The sequence below is a fragment of the Oncorhynchus tshawytscha genome, linkage group LG13 (assembly GCF_018296145.1).
Source record: "Oncorhynchus tshawytscha isolate Ot180627B linkage group LG13, Otsh_v2.0, whole genome shotgun sequence".
Classification (NCBI taxonomy): domain Eukaryota; kingdom Metazoa; phylum Chordata; class Actinopteri; order Salmoniformes; family Salmonidae; genus Oncorhynchus; species Oncorhynchus tshawytscha.
In genome coordinates, this window is record NC_056441.1 from 76,741,126 (window position 1) to 76,755,927 (window position 14,802).

General features: G+C 46.5%; 1 long non-coding RNA gene across 1 annotated transcript; it reads right to left on the bottom strand.

Moving 5' to 3' along the window:
- Nucleotides 1-1,287: 1,287 nt before the first annotated feature.
- On the bottom strand, nt 1,288-2,248 carry LOC112265710. The gene is made up of 3 exons (XR_002955805.2): nt 2,214-2,248; nt 1,812-1,900; nt 1,288-1,525 (listed from the first exon to the last, which is right to left on the bottom strand). It is a non-coding gene; the product is annotated as an uncharacterized LOC112265710 (long non-coding RNA).
- Between the last annotated feature and the right edge of the window lie 12,554 nt (nt 2,249-14,802).

Sequence of the window (14,802 nt, forward strand, 5' to 3'; positions counted from 1 at the left end):
AGATGAGGAACAGCTGGGGGAAGGAGAGGAAGAGAAGGTAACCTAATACGACCAGCAGAGGGAAACGGAGTGAAGAGAAAGAACAGGAACAAGACATAATATGACAATACATGACAAGTATTTCCACTTAAATGTCAAACATGCTACGCTAATGTTAATAATTGTGATTATTTCCAGGGATACAGAACATCCTGAAATACAGTATATGTAGATGTCTTTGTTAGAAAGAATACTGTATTTCTCTTGACAGGGTGATACTGCGTGTAAAAAATGGTTAAACTTACCTCACTAACCCCTACAGAAAGAATCATCAATAAGAAGGCTTTCGTTTTCTAACTGGTGAAAAAGCCCTAACCTACAGAACTCTCCCACACTGCTGCTCACAGACAGGTTGGGTAGGTTTACTTTAGATTGGGTTTTACAATTCATCTTTTGAGTCAAAAAGACCCGTGGTTAGACCTTTACTTTCCAGACAGGCGCAGTGGGTTCTGTAACAAACTCTATTAAAACCAGTTAGTCCAATTCTTTCAGGTGGGAGGTGACAGACCTAGCTATGGGATCTCTGCCCCAACTAGGTAATGATAGGGGAAACAGTGCTTGTGGGCCCACCTGTGAGAACCGGCATTCGTCTTCACCAGATCCAGGACTTCCTTGGTGTTCCCCACCTCACCGTCAGTGAACAAGAAGAGCTGTGGAGGACAGAGCGGGTATGTTGATCATGTGTCAACGTTAAATAATGTACGTGCAGCACTGAAGTATACTGAGTATGTCTCCTCAGTAACCAGAAACACAGGTTTCCGGTCCCAGTAAGCCAGGTGTGTTACTCTAAATACCACACACTCAAAATACACTGTTTGGTTGGGTGTAACTCTGTAACTAAACATGCCATTGGTTGGGTGTAACAATAACTAATCATGCCATTGGTTGGGTGTAACAATAACTAATCATGCCATTGGTTGGGTGTAACACTGTAACTAAACATGCCATTGGTTGGGTGTAACACTGTAACTAAACATGCCATTGGTTGGGTGTAACACTAACTAAACAGGCTATTGGTTGGGTGTAACAATAACTAATCATGCCATTGGTTGGGTGTAACACTGTAACTAAACATGCCATTGGTTGGGTGCAACTGTGCAACTAAACATGCCATTGGTTGTGTGGAAGTGTGCAACTAAACATGCCATTGGTTGGGTGGAAGTGTGTAACTAAACATGCCATTGTAGTGAACACAAGGTTCATGTGATTGTAGTCATGGAAAGGTGGGAGGAGTTTCAGGTGTTTCAGGAGGAGCCCATGTGAATTACAGTGTGTGTGTGTGTGTGTGTGTGTGTGTGTGTGTTTGTGTATGAGGTATGTATAAGGTGTATGAGTAAACTGTGTTAGCTACCTGTCAGGGAGGCAGGGCTGACTGTAGATATGTTTTAAAGGCTGGAGGATCTCTGTACCTCCCAGGTCAGCCCTCATTCCCTTCACATTCTGCAGAGCCTCATCCATAGTCTTCTGGCTGTACTCCACACACTTACTGATGTCCAGATAGATAAACACACACAAGGTCAAAGGGTCATCACCACAACATATTACAGACCCAAGCCATGGACATTTGAATCTTTCCCCTACCTGCTGCAAATGATTAGATGTAAACGTGAACTGTCAAACAATGTCACTGTTTATCTTTGGATTTAGATTACCTGGTGCAACATACATGATACAACCCTAGAATGACATAGCTAAATGTGTTTGTAAACAACTGAACTCCTCAGACACTGACTTGAACAGATTTAAACGGGTTGGAAGGAGAAAACACTCACGGAAAGAAGGACTCATAACTGGACCCAAAGCCGATGATGTTGAAGTAGCAGCCCATGGGCAGGCTTTTCAGCAAGAGCAGCAGAGTTTCCTGCAAGAGAAAAGTCCAACAAGTGTCTTTACTCTTCAATAAACCTTATAAGACAGTCTTAAAGAACTAGTACAGAGTAACCACTGTGTATTGGATTTAACTCCAAACTACCTTGTGGTGAATCCTGTGCAGATTGAGCTGTTCATTCACTAGAATAGGGTTGCTGTGTGTGTGTGTGTGTGTGTGTGTGTGTGTGTGTGTGTGTGTGTGTGTGTGTGTGTGTGTGTGTGTGTGTGTGTGTGTGTGTGTGTGTGTGTGTGTGTGTGTGTGTGTGTGTGTGTGTGTGTGTGTGTGTGTGTGTGTGTGTGTATACCCTGGCACTGCCAATACGGTCCTGTGACCCAGATCCATTGTGAATGGGGTATTCTATGCTGCCAGAGTGATCCACTACGATCAGGAACTCCCTGTGTGAGGTCATCGATGACATCACATCCTTGGGGAACTCTGGGTACAGGCTCAACATAACCACTGGGTCACCCATCAGAGAGCCTGGGAGAAGAGAGAGCGAGCGACAGAGACAGAGAGAGCGAGAGAGAACAGAAGTGTCCAACAGCTTTTCTGAAGGCAGAGCAGTCAGAGAGGGGATTTAATCAGTGGCTAACTGCAAGCATTGCAGAGCAATCACTAGCCTGCTATTCAGTGGAGTGGGTGTGTGGTCCTAATTCTGGGTTGAATGGTCTCTATTCCAAGCTTAAAATGATAGACATTCAACATTGGCCATGCTGTCAATCCAGCATGATTTCTGATGCGTTCAAAACAACTGTTAACACAGAACTGGGAAATCTGACTTCAGTGAGTTCAAGACAACTGGGAACTCGGGGAAAAAAATGAGCTCCGACCGGCAAAACACATTTTGAAAGGTCATCCAACTTGGAATTGTAAGTCGGGAACTCGGGCCTCTTTCTAGAGCTACGACCTGAAGATCACTGACGTCATCATGACTCAACCTTGTTTTTTCCCAGTTGTCTGGAAAGCACCATAAATCCAGAGAATGCCATACTCAAATCAAATCAAATTTTATTTGTCACATTTGTATTTTATTTAACCTTTATTTAACATGTGCCAAATACAACCTTACAGTGAAATGCTTACTAACAAGCCCTTAACAAACAATGCTTTGAGAACTTTTAAGAAAAAATGTGTTAAGTAAAAAATAGAAAATAAAAGTAGCAAGTAATTAAACAGCAGCAGTAAAATAACAATAGCGAGGCTAAATACAGGGGGTACCGGTACATTGTCAAGGTGCGGGGGCACTGGTTAGTTGAGGTAATTGAGGTAATACGTACATCTAGGTAGAGTTAAAGTGACTATGCATGGATTATAAACAGAGAGTAGCAGCAGCGTAAAAGAGGGGTCTGGGTAGCCCTTTGATTAGCTGTTCAGGAGTCTTATGGCTTGGGGGTAGAAGCTGTTAAGAAACCTTTAGGACCTTGACTTGGTGCGTGAACAGGGAGTACAGGAGGGGACTAAGCACGCACCCCTGAATGGCCCCCGTGTTAAGGATCAGCGTGGCGGATGTGTTGTTACCTTCCCTTACCACCTGGGGGCGGCCTGTCAGGAAGTCCAGGATCCAGTTGCAGAGGGAGGTGTTTAGTCCCAGGGTCCTTAGCATAGTGATGAGCTTTGAGGGCACTATGGTGTTGAACGCTGAGCTGTAGTCAATGAATAGCATTCTCACATAGGTGTTCCATTTGTCCAGGTGGGAAAGGGCAGTGTTGAGTGCAATAGAGATTGCATCATCTGTGGATCTGATCTGGGGAGGTATGCAAATTGGAGTGGGTCTAGGGTTTCTGGGATAATGGTGTTGATGTAAGCTATGACCAACCTTTCAAAGCACTTCATGGCTACAGACGTGAGTGCTACGGGTTGGAATGTAATTTATGCAGGTTACCTTAGTGTTCTTGGGCACAGGGACTATAGTGGTCTGCTTGAAACATGTTGGTATTACAGACTCGGTCAGGGACAGGTTGAAAACATCAGTGAAGACACTTGCCAGTTGGTCAGTGCATGCTCAGAGTACACGTCCTGGTAATCCGTCTGGCCCAGCGGCCTTGTGAATGTTGACCTGTTTAAAGGTCTTGCTCACATCGGCTACGGAGAGCGTGATCACACAGTCATCCAGAACAGCTCAGGCTCTCATGCATGCTTCAGTGTTACTAGCTTCAAAGCAAGCACAGAAGTAATTAAGCTGGTCTGGTAGGCTCGTGTCACTGGGCAGCTCGTGGCTTCCCTTTTGTAGTCTAAAATAGTTTGGAAGCCCTGCCACATCCGACGAGCGTTGGAGCTGGTGTAGTACGATTTAGTCTTAGTCCTGTGTTAACGCTTTGCCTGTTTGATGGTTTGTCGGAGGGAATAGCGGGATTTCTTATAATATTCCGGGTTAGAGTCCCAGTCCTTGAAAGCGGCAGCTCTACCCTTCACTCAGTGTGGATGTTGCCTGTAATCCATGGGTTCTGGTTGGGGTATGTACAGTACGTACAGTCTCTGTGGGGACGACGTCCTCGATGCACGTATTGATAAAGCCAGTGACTGATGTGGTGTACTACTCAATGCCATTGGAAGAATCCCAGAACATATTCCAGTCTGTGTTAGCAAAACAGTCCTGTAGCTTAGCATCTGCTTCATCTGATCAGTTTCTTATTGACCGAGTCACAGGTGCTTCCTACTTTAGTTTTTGCTTGTAGGCAGGAATCTGGAGGATAGAATTATGTTCAGATTTGCCAAATGGAGGGCGAGGGAGAGCTTTGTACGAGTCTTTGTGTGTGGAGTAAAGGTGGTCTAGAGTTTTTTTCCCTCTGGTTGCCCATTTAACATGCTGGTAGAAATGAAGTAAAACGGATTTGAGTTTTCCTGCATTAAAGTCCCTGGCCACTAGGAGCGCTTCCTCTGGATGAGTGTTTCCCTGTTTGCTTATGGCCGTATACAGCTCATTGAGAGCGGTCTTAGTGTCAGCATCAGTTTGTGGTGGTATATAGACAGCTACAAAAAATACAAATGAAAGCTCTAAGCTGTTGTCTACAGCTTATCATCATCTCTGACAAGCAAAACTTAAAGACTTCCTTAGATTTTGTGCACAGCTGTTGTTTACAAATATACAGTGCCTTGCGAAAGTATTCGGCCCCCTTGAACTTTGCGACCTTTTGCCACATTTCAGGCTTCAAACATAAAGATATAAAACTGTATTTTTTTGTGAAGAATCAACAACAAGTGGGACACAATCATGAAGTGGAACGACATTTATTGGATATTTCAAACTTTTTTAACTGTCACGTTCTTTCAAAATTGAACCCAGAAGCAGACCAGGACAAGGAGAGTAGGAAGAAGGTGAGTATTTATTTACAAGTGAATGTGAATGGGTAGATATATCCAGGTGGCGTAGCGGGCAGCGGTGGTGAGTTGATGGGAGTAAATAGGTGGATCCAATGGGGTAGCGGAATCCTCCGACGACCAGGCGGGAATGGGGTAAATGATCCGGGTGTGTAACTGAAGACAGAACAAACGGGGGTAAGTTTAAGGCAAGCAATATGTAAAAAACAACAAAACAAATTCTATCCAACTTGAGGCTGATACTATGGCACAACATACTGTTCATGGCTAACGATCCGGCAGGGAACGGATGTCAGGTCAGAGCTTTTGAAGGAGAGAGGTGATGATCAGGACAGGTGTGCAGATTACTGATGGGATACAGGTGCGGGTGTATCGATCTCCCAATAAGCTAATTCGCCCGGCAACCAGACAGGGTGCGTTGCAGGACACCGGAAACACACTCCAGGACAGAAACACAGGCAAACACAGACTCAGGAAGCGGGATTCGTGACAGTACCCCCCCTCTGACGAACGCCACCGGGCAGACTACCTGGAGCGCCAGGGTGGAGGCGGTAGAAGTCACGAAGCAGGTCGTCATCAAGGATCTGACGCCGAGGAATCTAACTCCTCTCCTCTGGACCATATCCTTCCCAATCCACAAGATATTGGAAACCTCGACCCCGCCGTCTGGAATCCATTATGCGGCGCACCGTGTAGGCAGGACCACCTCCGATCATCCGAGGAGGAGGAGGACGAGGAGGAGGGGCAACAGAGGACTGAGGAGAACCGGCTTGAGGCAGGAGACATGAAAGGTGGGGTGTACTCGAAGCGTTGCTGGCAATTTGAGTCGGACCACAACAGGGTTAATGATTCTCTCCACCACAAACGGACCAATGAACTTTGGTGACAGTTTCCTCGACTCAGTCCGTAGAGGAAGATCCCGTGTAGCCAACCAAACCTTATCTCCGATGGTATAAGCGGGAGCAGGAATACGGCGACGATTCGCCTGGACCTGATTCCGGTCAGAAACTCTAAGGAGGACCTTCCTGGCCCGATGCCAGGTCCGGTGGCAATGACGAATGTGGGCCTGGACAGAAGGAACCGAAAGATCCCTCTCCTGAGAAGGAAACAAGGGAGGTTGGTATCCGTACAGGCATTGGAAGGGGGACATCCCAGTGGCAGATGAAGGAAGGGTATTATGGGCATACTCGACCCAGGATAATTGAGATGACCAAGAGGTGGGATCAGAGGAGACAAGACAACGCAGCGTGGACTCCATCTTCTGGTTGGCTCTCTCCGCCTGACCATTAGATTGTGGGTGAAATCCAGAAGTGAGACTGACTGTAGCTCCAATGGCCAAACAGAAGGATCTCCAGACAGCAGAGGTAAACTGAGGACAACGGTCAGAAACAATGTCACTGGGCAATCCGTGGACCCTGAAAACCTCCCTAACCAGGATCTCGGACGTCTCCGTGGCAGATGGAAGCTTGGAGAGAGGGACAAAATGAGCAAACTTGCTGAATCTGTCCACAATGGTCAGAATGACCGTGTTCCCAACAGAAGGGGGCAATCCCGTGACAAAATCCAGGGCCAGATGCGACCAAGGTCGCCGAGGAATAGGTAGGGGGTGAAGAAGCCCAGAGCTGGGCCGATTGGTACTTTTGTTCTGAGCACAAACAGGACATGCGGCAACAAACCTCCGGGTATCTTCTCCCATGGCAGGCCACCAAAATCGTCTGCGCAGTAGCGCCATAGTCCGAGCAACGCCAGGGTGACAAGCTATCTTGCTGGCGTGGGACCACTGAAGCCGAACGGACCGACTCAGGCACGAACAACCGACCGGGTGGACCGTTACCGGGGCCGGGCTGCGTCCGAAGGGCCGCCATCACATCCTCCTCAATCCTCCATGTAACGGCTCCCACGACAAGGTTCTGGGAAGAATCGTCTCAGTCTTGGCCCCACTCTCATCCGTCTTGGAGAACATCCGGGACAAGGCGTCCGCTTTGCCGTTCTTCGACCCAGGTCGGAACGTCAGGGAAAAATTGAAGCGTCCAAAAAACAAAGCCCACCTGGCCTGACGGGAGTTGAGACGTTTAGCCGATTGCACGTAAGCCAGATTCTTGTGGTCAGTCCAGACCACAAACGGTTGCTCCGCTCCCTCCAACCAGTGACGCCACTCCTCCAAGGCAAGCTTCACAGCGAGAAGCTCCCGGTTACCCACATAGTAGTTTCTCTCAGCTGGTGAAAGACGACAAGAGTAGAAGGCGCAGGGATGGAGTTTACCGTCAGTGGAGCTACGCTGGGACAGGATGGCGCCCACCCCCACATCAGACGCGTCCACCTCAACAACAAACTGACGGGAAGTGTCAGGTTGAGAGAGAATCGGCGCGTTGGTGAATCGGCTCTTCAAGTTCAGAAATGCTCGGTCTGCCTCAGGAGTCCAACAGAAAATTCTGGTGCAAGACGTCAGAGCAGTTAAAGGGGCAGCCACCCGGCTGTAATCATGGATAAACCTCCGATAGAAGTTTGCAAATCCCAGGAATCTCTGGAGCTGCAATCTCGTACCGGGCCGGGCCCAATCCCGAACCGCCCGAACCTTCTCTTTGTCCATCTTGATCTCACCCCTGGAGATGATGTACCCGAGGAAGGATGTAGTGTGGGCGTGAAAATCACACTTCTCTGCCTTCCCAAACAGACGGTTCTCCAATAACTGCTGCAGGACCTGCTTAACATGCTGGATGTGGCTGGAAAGTTCCTTGGAGAAAATCAGGATGTCATCCAGGTAAACGAACACAAACAGACCGATCATATCCCTCAGCACGTCATTCACCAAACTTTGGAACACTGCTGGAGCGTTGGAAAGTCCAAACGGCATCACCTGGTACTCGAAATGTCCCATAGGTGTATTGAATCCAGTCAACCACTCGTCCCCCTCTTTGATCCGAACCAGATGATACGCATTGCGTAGATCAAGCTTCGTAAACACAGTAGCACCCTGTAAAGAATCGAAAGAGGAGCTCATCAAGGGCAAGGGGTACTTGTTCTTGACCGTAATATCATTCAACCCCCGATAATCAATACACGGTCGAAGAGAGCCATCCTTCTTACTCACAAAAAAAATCCAGCTCCCAGGGGTGATGACGAGGGACGAATGAGACCTGCAGCAAGAGACTCCTTTATGTAGGTCTCCAGGGCTTCCCGCTCAGGTCGAGAAATACTGTATAACCGTCCCTTGGGAAAGGCAGCTCCAGGGAACAGCTTAATTGTACAATCATAAGGTCGGTGGGGAGGAAGTGACTGAGCTTTCTGCTTACTGAACAGCTCACCCAACTCATGATATGTTTCAGGAACCAGGGACAAATCAGGAGGAGCAGACTCACTGACCCGACTGGGGACAGCATGAGAACAGGCAGTCCTGAGGCAGTTAGCATGGCACTCAATGCTCCAACTAGTTACCTTACCAGTCACCCAATCGAACGAAGGATTGTGTTCTCTTAGCCAGGGGTATCCAAGAACCAGAGGAACATGGGGGAAGGCAAAATGAAAAAAGAAATAACCTCTGAATGATTCCCCGACAACAACATCTTAACCGGTTCAGTCCTCATAGTGATCCGTGCCAGAATACTGCCGTTCAGAGTGGTTGCTTCAATGGCTTCCGGTAATTGCTCCTTGGAAAGCCCCAGCTGTTCCACTAAGTCGGCATCAATGAAGCTGTCATCGGCACCTGAATCGATGAAAGCGTTAATCGCTAAACTCTGATTCTTACTTATGAGGGTAGCAGGAAAACGAGGTCTGACAGGGCTCTTGAGAGGTTGAAACTGGCTCGCTAACAAACCTCCCAAACTTAACGAGCCGAGCAGTTTAACGGGCGCTGAGGACAAACGGAGATGTAATGTCCCGAGCTACCACAGTAGAGGCAGCTGTTGGTCTCACATCTACGTTGGCGCTCGTCCTTAATTAACCCGTGCCGCCCCACTTGCATAGGTTCAGGATCTGGCGGCAGGACTCCTCCACTAATCCCGTGTGAAGGAAAATAATCAACCCGTTCTGGTCCACTTCCTGACCCGAATGGTAACCGAGTCTCAGATTGATTAGATGGACCCCACTGCTTCTCCCTCCTTCTCTCTCGGACTCTATTATCTACCCGAATAGCTAAGGTGATCAAGCTGTCTAGATCACTAGGCTCTGGATAGGATATCAGCTCGTCCTTGAGTTGCTCCGACAACCCCTGGTAAAAAGCCGCTTGTAGTGACTCCTCATTCCAACCACTCTCCACAGACAATGTCCTGAACTCGATCATAAAGTCTGCCACCCTGCGAGCTCCTTGGCGAAGAGTGAACAAACGCTTAGCTGCGTCCTTACCTCGGACCGGATGGTCAAAAAGCTTTCTCATCTCTCCCGTGAACTGCTGGTATGAAGCCATGCAGGTCTCCTGTCGTTCCCAAACAGCTGAAGCCCATTTGTTACGTTCCCCAGATTTTGTGTTGTAGTTTGTGTATTTGCATGTGTTTATTTCAGGAAATGGCTTCCTGAAATCCCTCAAGCAGCTGATTGGTCGACTCCAGGGCTAATTGGAGAGCTGACCCCGCCCCCTCGTCAAGACACAGCTGTCTCCAATTACCCATTCCTTCAGAAGCTATATAAAAGCCAGTGTTCTGTTCAGGAGATCTTTTTGTAGAGGATTTTGCTGGAGGTAGATTTGCTAGAGAGATTTGCTGGGAGGTCATTGTAGAGATTTTGCTAGAGAGAGAGATTTTTCTAGAGGTTGATTTTGCTGGGAGTTCATTGCTGAGAGTTGGTATGTTTTGTGGGTTTGTTGCTCAGATAGAACTTATTTGATGTCCTTTGTCTCTTAGTTTGTTTGTGAAATTGTTTAATATTCTGTTTCATTTGTTCCCAGGGGGGATGGGGAAGGCACCTAGGGAGTGCTTAGGCAAGAGGCCCGCGGGCATACATATACCCGTAGCATATTCGCTGTCTAGGTACACTAGATAAGACCTGGGCGGACCACCCCTTGTATTTTGGTTAGGGCCCCAGGTGGTGCTAAATTAGGTAAGTAGTGGGTAGGCAGGTAAGATAGGAGAGGGGGGGGCTTTGAGATTTACTTTCTTTGCTTTGGTTCCGTCCAGCCCCTTTTCCCCATATTACCGTGTAAAGGAATAAAGTCCTTGTAAACGGTACCACATTCTGCTTGTTGTCATTTTTACTCGCACCTACAGTCCATACCTTTTTCGCTTCACAGAGAGTTTAGTTGTAGCAGGGTGTTGCGTTCCCTCTTCATAGAGGCGTGCGTAACACCATTCCAGAGCTCTTCCACGCAGCAGTTCAATAACAAAGGCTATCCTAGCCTTGTCAGTGGCGTAAGAATGGGGCTGCAGATCAAACACTAACCCACACTGCATAAGAAAAGAACGGCATCTTCCCAAATCCCCTTCATATTTATCAGGCGTCGGTACCTTGGGTTCACGGAAGGAAACCGCACCAGACACGGCAGGTGAGATGGGAGAAACAGGTGGTGAATGAATCGCCGGCAAACTGAGCTGATCCTGGATTTGTGTCAAGCTAGCAGATAAATTCTGGATTGAACCCGCTATCTCCTGTAGCGCCGTCTTGTGTTGTCCCAATGTCTTCCCCTGCTGGGTAATGGCATGGCAAACGGAGTCCAGGTCCGCTGGGTTCATCCTTGGCCGGATCGTTCTGTCACGTTCTTTCAAAATCGAACCCAGAAGCAGACCAGGACAAGGAGAGTAGGAAGAAGGTGAGTATTTCTTTACAAGTGAATGTGAATGGGTAGATATATCCAGGTGGCGTAGCGGGCAGCGGTGGTGAGTTGATGGGAGTAAATAGGTCCAATGGGGTAGCGGAATCCTCCGACGACCAGGCGGTCAGAGCTTTTGAAGGAGAGAGGTGATGATCAGGACAGGTGTGCAGATTACTGATGGGATACAGGTGCGGGTGAACATCGATCTCCCAACAAGCTAATTAGCCCGGCAACCAGACAGGGTGCGTTCCAGGACACCGGAAACACACTCCAGGACAGAAACACAGGCAAACACAGACTCAGGAAGCGGGATTCGTGACATTAACAAATCAAAAACTGAAAAATTGGGCGTGCAAAATTATTCAGCCCCTTTACTTTCAGTGCAGCAAACTCTCTCCAGAAGTTCAGTGAGGATCTCTGAATGATCCAATGTTGACCTAAATGACTAATGATGATAAATACAATCCACCTGTGTGTAATCAAGTCTCCGTATAAATGCACCTGCACTGTGATAGTCTCAGAGGTCCGTTAAAAGCGCAGAGAGCATCATGAAGAACAAGGAACACACCAGGCAGGTCCGAGATACTGTTGTGAAGAAGTTTAAAGCCGGATTTGGATACAAAAAGATTTCCCAAGCTTTAAACATCCCAAGGAGCACTGTGCAAGCGACAATATTAAAATGGAAGGAGTATCAGACCACTGCAAATCTACCAAGACCTGGCCGTCCCTCTAAACTTTCAGCTCATACAAGGAGAAGACTGATCAGAGATGCAGCCAAGAGGCCCATGATCACTCTGGATGAACTGCAGAGATCTACAGCTGAGGTGGGAGACTCTGTCCATAGGACAACAATCAGTCGTACATTGCACAAAGTGGCAAGAAGAAAGCCATTTCTTAAAGATATCCATAAAAAGTGTTGTTTAAAGTTTGCCACAAGCCACCTGGGAGACACACCAAACATGTGGAAGAAGGTGCTCTGGTCAGATGAAACCAAAATTGAACTTTTTGGCAACAATGCAAAACGTTATGTTTGGCGTAAAAGCAACACAGCGCATCACCCTGAACACACCATCCCCACTGTCAAACATGGTGGTGGCAGCATCATGGTTTGGGCCTGCTTTTCTTCAGCAGGGACAGGGAAGATGGTTAAAATTGATGGGAAGATGGATGGAGCCAAATACAGGACCATTCTGGAAGAAAACCTGATGGAGTCTGCAAAAGACCTGAGACTGGGACGGAGATTCGTCTTCCAACAAGACAATGATCCAAAACATAAAGCAAAATCTACAATGGAATGGTTCAAAAATAAACATATCCAGGTGTTAGAATGGCCAAGTCAAAGTCCAGACCTGAATCCAATCAAGAATCTGTGGAAAGAACTGAAAACTGCTGTTCACAAATGCTCTCCATCCAACCTCACTGAGCTCGAGCTGTTTTGCAAGGAGGAATGGGAAAAAATGTCAGTCTCTTGATGTGCAAAACTGATAGAGACATACCCCAAGCGACTTACAGCTGTAATCGCAGCAAAAGGTGGCGCTACAAAGTATTAACTTTAGGGGGCTGAATAATTTTGCACGCCCAATTTTTCAGTTTTTGATTTGTTAAAAAAGTTTGAAATATCCAATAAATGTCGTTCCACTTCATGATTGTGTCCCACTTGTTGTTGATTCTTCACAAAAAAATACAGTTTTATATCTTTATGTTTGAAGCCTGAAATGTGGCAAAAGGTCGCAAAGTTCAAGGGGGCCGAATACTTTAGCAAGGCACTGTACATATGCTGCCACCCCTTGTCTTACCAGAGGACGCTGTTCTATCCTGCTGAAAAAGCTTAAAACCGCCAGCTGTATGTTAATCATGTTGTCTTTCAAGCCACGACTTGGTGAAACATAAGATATTACAGTTTTTAATGTCCCGTTGGGAGGATATATGTGATTGTTTGTCTATTTTATTATCGATTGATTGTAAATTGGCTAATAGGACCGATGGTAGAGGTAGATTACCATCTCAGCGTTGGATCCTTGCAAGGCACCCGGACCTTCGTCTTCAATATCTCCGTCTCTTTCTCCTGCGAATGACGCTGATGAGGGCCTTGTTAGGCGTCTAAAGTAAATCCTTCCCGCCCGAAAGAAGGAAAAGTATTCTTCCAGTATGGGGTGAGTCATCACTGTCCTGATATCTAGAAGCTCTTTTCGGTCTTAAGACACGGTGGCGGAAACATTATGTACTAAATAAGTTGCAAATAACGCGAAAAAACATACACAGTAGAACAATTGGTCGTAAAACGGCAGCCAAAATGTCTCGTATGTTGCTGCATAAATTATGTAATCTGCCAGGGAGACCATGTATACTGTAGCTAAGAAAGTAATACTAAGTGCATGTTGTGTAGTAAGCTGTTAGTAGCCCATGTGCCTGACCCTAATAATTTTGCCTACTGTTCTGACTTGGTGGTGCACATGTAGCCTATAACCTGTTTTAGAGAAATGTAATCATTGAATATTGTAAGAGCTTTCATTGTCTGCTTAAATGTCCCATTTATTTATCCTACAGTTCTGACTCTGTGTACAGGGAGAACACTGTAAGAACGGCCCATGTTCTGAATTCTGTAGCTGTACATTTCAAAAGTGCTGAACAAATATTTATATTGACTATGTCTGTCCTAACTTGCTCATTAATGTCTTAATCGAAATTACGGATTGTCCTCTTATGCCATAGTTTGTACATCTCAATTGTCAGTAGAAACAACATTTGTTTTAAGCAAGTCAGCCATAACAGCTATGTTTTTTTTAAAGGCAGTAAATAAGCCTGAATGAACTGTTTCGCTGCCAGAAAAAGCTCCGCTGATAGCCATGTCTAGCAGTGGTAAGGTGTTGGGACTCTGCTGTTGGGACAGCTTTATGTAGGCTCTAACAGCTTGTGGGAAGGGTTTTTCACCGTTATAGTGCAATTAATCTATTGTTTAGTGATGTGTTGTGTCGTGACTTTGCCGGCATGCATCCCCTCCCCCAAAAAATGGCCCTTGGATGGTCTGTCAGCTGACGCCTGGTTGCTTGAACAGGATCATATGATTAACTGCCTGGGCTGAGTTACTAGTGAGACACACGGCAAGGGAATGGCTGGAATGGAATACTAGCTATACAATTCAGGTAAACAGCTATCTTTACTGGATCAGTAGTGTAAAGTACTTAAGTAAAAATACTTTAAAGTACTACTTAAGTAGTTTTTTTGTGGTATCTATACTTTACTTTTTATACATATTTTCTTTTGTTGATTTTACCCCCTTTTCTCCCCAATTTCGTGGTATCCAATTGTTACTAGTTACTATCTTGTCTCATCGCTACAACTCCCGCATGGGCTCAGGAGAGATGAAGGCCATGTGTCCTCCGAAACACAACCAAGCTGCACTGCTTCTTAACATAGCAAGCATCCAACCCGGACGCCAGCTGCACCAATGTGTCGGAGGAAACACTGTGCACCTGGAGACCTGGTTAGCAAGCACTGCGCCCGGCCGCCACAGGAGTCGCTAGTGCACGAGACCACTACGCCACCCGGGAGGCCCTTACTATTTATATTTTTGACATCTTTTACTTTTACTTCACTACATTCCTGAAGAAAATAATGTACTTTTTATTCCATACATTTTCCCCTGACACCCAAAAGTACTTGTTACATGATGAATGCTTAGCAGGACAGGAACATGGTCCAATTCACGCACTTATCAAGGGAACATGTGGTCATCACTACTGCCTCTGATCTGGCAGACTCACTAAATATAAATGCATCGTTTGTAAATTATGTCTGAGTGTTGGAGTGTAGCCCTGACTATGCATAAATGTAA